Here is a 4,680-nt window from a genome sequence, read left to right as displayed (position 1 = left end):
GGCTATGGCTATGGCTGCTACGGCTACCGCGATGACTGCTATGGCTATGGCTATGGCTATGTCTGCTATGGCTATTGCTATGGCTATGGCTGCTATGGCTATGTCTACGTCTGCTATGGCTATGGCTATCGCTGCGTCTCTTATGGCTATGGCTGCTATGGCTATGGCTATAGCCGCCATGACAATGCCTACGCGTGCTATTGCTATGGCCGTGACTTGTTTGGCTATGGTTATGGCTGCTATTACTATGGCTATGGATATGGCTGCTATGGCTATGGCTATGTCTGCTATGGCTATGGCTATGGCTGCTATGGCTATGGCTATGGCTGCTATGGCTTTGGCTATGGTTGCTAGGGCTACCGCGAGGACTGCTATGGCTATGCCTATGGCTATGACTGCTATGGCTATTGCTATGGCTGCTATGGCAATGGCTATGGATACGGCTATGTCTGCTAGGGCCGCCATGGCTAAGGCAATGGCTGCTATGGCTATGGCTATGGCTGCGGCTGCAATGGCCATGGCTGCTTTTGCTATGGTTATGGCTGCTATTGCTATGGCTATGGATATGGCTGCTATGGCTATGGCTATGACTGCTATGGCTATGGCTATGGCTGCTGTGGCTTTGGCTATGGCTACTATAGCTGCTATGGCTATGGCCATGGCTGCTATGGCTATGGCTATGGATATGGCTGCTATGGCTACGGCTAGGTCTGGTATGGCCATGGCTATGGCTGCTATGGCTATGGCTATGGCTGCTACGGCTACCGCGATGACTGCTATGGCTATGGCTATGGCTATGTCTGCTATGGCTATTGCTATGGCTATGGCTGCTATGGCTATGTCTACGTCTGCTATGGCTATGGCTATCGCTGCGTCTCTTATGGCTATGGCTGCTATGGCTATGGCTATAGCCGCCATGACAATGGCTACGCGTGCTATTGCTATGGCCGTGACTTGTTTGGCTATGGTTATGACTGCTATTGCTATGGCTATGGATATGGCTGCTATGGCTATATATGCTATGGCTATGGCCATGGCTGCTATGGCTATGCCCATGGCTGCTATGGCTATCGCTATGGATACTGCTATGGCTGCTATGGCTATGAAAATATCTATGGCTGCTATGGCTATGGCTAAGGCTGCTATGGCTATGGCTATGGGTGCTTTGGCAATGGCTATAGCTGCGGCTGCTATGGCTATGGCTGCTATGGCTATGGCTATGGCTGCTTTCGCCAGTGCTATAGCTGCATTGGCTGCTGTGGCTATGGCTATGTCTATGGCTGCTATGGCTGTGGCTCTGGCTATGGCTGCTCTGGATATAGCTATGGAAGCTATGGCTATGACTATGCGTGCTATGGATATAGCTACGGCAGGTATGGCAATGGGTATGGCTGCTATGGCTATGGCTATGGCTATGGCTGCTATGGCTTTGGCTATTGCTGATGTGGCTATGGCTATGGGTATGGCTGCTATGGCTATGGCAATGGCTACTATGGCCATGGCTTTGACTGCTATGGCTATGGCTATGGCTGCTATGGCTATGGCTGCTAGTGCTATGGCTATGGCTGCTATTGCTCTGGCTGCTATCGGTATGACAATGGCTGTGGCTGCTATGGCTATGGCTGCTGTGGCTATGGCTATGGCTGCTATGGCTGTGGTTACTGCTGCTATGGCTATGGCTATGGCTGCTCTGGCTATGGCTATGGCTGCTATGGCTATGGATATGTCTGCTATGGCTATGGCTATGGCTGCTATGGCTATGGCTATGGCTGCTATGGCTTTGGCTATGGCTGCTACGGCTACCGCGAGGACTGCTATGGCTATGGCTATGGCTCTGGCTAATATGGCTATTGCTATGGCTATGGCTGCTATGGCTATGTCTACGTCTGCTATGGCTATGGCTATCGCTGCGTCTGCTATGGCTATGGCTGCTATGGCTATGGCTATAGCCGCCATGACAATGGCTACGCGTGCTATGGCTATTGCCGTGACTGGTTTGGCTATGGCTATAGCTGCTATGGCTATGGCTATGGCTATGGCTGCTATGGCTATGGGAATGGCCATGGCTGCTATGGCTATGGCTTCTATGGCTATGGCCATGGCTATGGCTGTTATGGCTATGGCTATGTCTGCTATGGCTATGGCTATGGCTGCTATGGCTATGGCTATGGCTGCTATGGCTTTGGCTATGGTTGCTACGGCTACCGCGAGGACTGCTATGGCTATGCCTATGGCTATGACTGCTATGGCTATTGCTATGGCTACTATGGCAATGGCTATGGATACGGCTATGTCTGCTTGGGCCGCCATGGCTAAGGCAATGGCTGCTATGGCTATGGCTATGGCTGCGGCTGCAATGGCTATGGCTGCTTTTGCTATGGTTATGGCTGCTATTGCTATGGCTATGGATATGGCTGCTATGGCTATGGCTATGACTGCTATGGCTATGGCTATGGCTGCTGTGGCTTTGGCTATGGCTACTATGGCTGCTATGGCTATGGCCATGGCTGCTATGGCTATGGCTATGGATATGGCTGCTATGGCTACGGCTAGGTCTGGTATGGCCATGGCTATGGCTGCTATGGCTATGGCTATGGCTGCTACGGCTACCGCGATGACTGCTATGGCTATGGCTATGGCTATGTCTGCTATGGCTATTGCTATGGCTATGGCTGCTATGGCTATGTCTACGTCTGCTATGGCTATGGCTATCGCTGCGTCTCTTATGGCTATGGCTGCTATGGCTATGGCTATAGCCGCCATGACAATGGCTACGCGTGCTATTGCTATGGCCGTGACTTGTTTGGCTATGGTTATGACTGCTATTGCTATGGCTATGGATATGGCTGCTATGGCTATGGCTATGTCTGCTATGGCTATGGCTATGGCTGCTATGGCTATGGCTATGGCTGCTATGGCTTTGGCTATGGTTGCTACGGCTACCGCGAGGACTGCTATGGCTATGCCTATGGCTCTGGCTGCTATGGCTATTGCTATGGCTATGGCTGCTATGGCTATGCCTACGTCTGCTATGGCTATGGCTATCGCTGCGTCTGCTATGGCTATGGCTGCTATGGCTATGGCTATAGCCGCCATGACAATGGCTGCGCGTGCTATGGCTATGGCCGTGACTGGTTTGGCTATGGCTATAGCTGCTATGGCTATGGCTATGGCTATGGCTGCTATGGCTATGGCAATGGCCATGGCTGCTATGGCTATGGCTTCTATGGCTATGGCTATGGCTATGGCTGCTATGGCTATGGCTGCTATGGCTACTATAGCTATGGCTATGGCTTTGGCTGCCATGGCTATGGCTATGGCTGCTATGGCCATTGCTGCTATGGCTATGGCTGCTATGGCTATGGCTGCTATGGCTATGGCTATGGCTGCTATGGCTATGTATGCTATGACTATGGCCATGGCTGCTATGGCTATGCCTATGGCTGCTATGGCTATCGCTATGGCTACTGCTATGGCTGCTGTGGGTATGAAAATGTCTATGGCTGCAATGGCTATGGCTATAGCTGCTATGGCTATGGTTATGGCTATGGCTGCTATGGCCATGCCTATGGCTGCTATGGATATCGCTATGGCTATGGCTATGTCTGCTATGGCTTTGGCTATGGCTGCTACGGCTACCGCGAAGACTGCTATGGCTATGGCTATGGCTATGGCTGCTATGGCTATGGCTATGGCTGCTATGGCTATGGCACTGGCTGCTATGGCTATGGCTGCTATGGCTACTATGGCTATTGCTATGGCTATGGCTGCTATGGCTATGGTTATGGCTATGGCTGCTATGGCTATTGCTATGGCTATTGCTATGGGTGCTATGGCGATGGCTATGGATACGGCTATGTCTGCTAGGGCCGCCATGGCTAAGGCAATGGCTGCTATGGCTATGGCTATGGCTGTGGCTGCAATGGCTATGGCTGCTTTGGCTATGGTTATGGCTGCTATTGCTATGGCTATGGATATGGCTGCTATGGCTATGGCTATGACTGCTATGGCTATGGCTATGGTTGCTGTGGCTTTGGCTATGGCTACTATGGCTGCTATGGCTATGGCCATGGCTGCTATGGCTATGGCTATGGATATGGCTGCTATGGCTACGGCTAGGTCTGGTATGGCCATGGCTATGGCTGCTATGGCTATGGCTATGGCTGCTACGGCTACCGCGATGTCTGCTATGGCTATGGCTATGGCTATGTCTGCTATGGCTATTGCTATGGCTATGGCTGCTATGGCTATGTCTACGTCTGCTATGGCTATGGCTATCGCTGCGTCTCTTATGGCTATGGCTGCTATGGCTATGGCTATAGCCGCCATGACAATGGCTACGCGTGCTATTGCTATGGCCGTGACTTGTTTGGCTATGGTTATGGCTGCTATTGCTATGGCTATGGATATGGCTGCTATGGCTATGGCTATGTCTGCTATGGCTATGGCTATGGCTGCTATGGCTATGGCTATGGCTGCTATGGCTTTGGCTATGGCTGCTACGGCTACCGCGAGGACTGCTATGGCTATGCCTATGGCTCTGGCTGCTATGGCTATTGCTTTGGCTATGGCTGCTATGGCTATGGCTATGGCTGCGGCTGCAATGGCTATGGCTGCTTTTGCTATGGTTATGGCTGCTATGGCTATGGCTATGGATATGGCTGCTATGGCTATGGCTAT

This window comes from Calliopsis andreniformis, unplaced genomic scaffold, assembly GCF_051401765.1.
Source record: "Calliopsis andreniformis isolate RMS-2024a unplaced genomic scaffold, iyCalAndr_principal scaffold0047, whole genome shotgun sequence".
Classification (NCBI taxonomy): domain Eukaryota; kingdom Metazoa; phylum Arthropoda; class Insecta; order Hymenoptera; family Andrenidae; genus Calliopsis; species Calliopsis andreniformis.
This window is presented reverse-complemented; position numbering follows the sequence as displayed.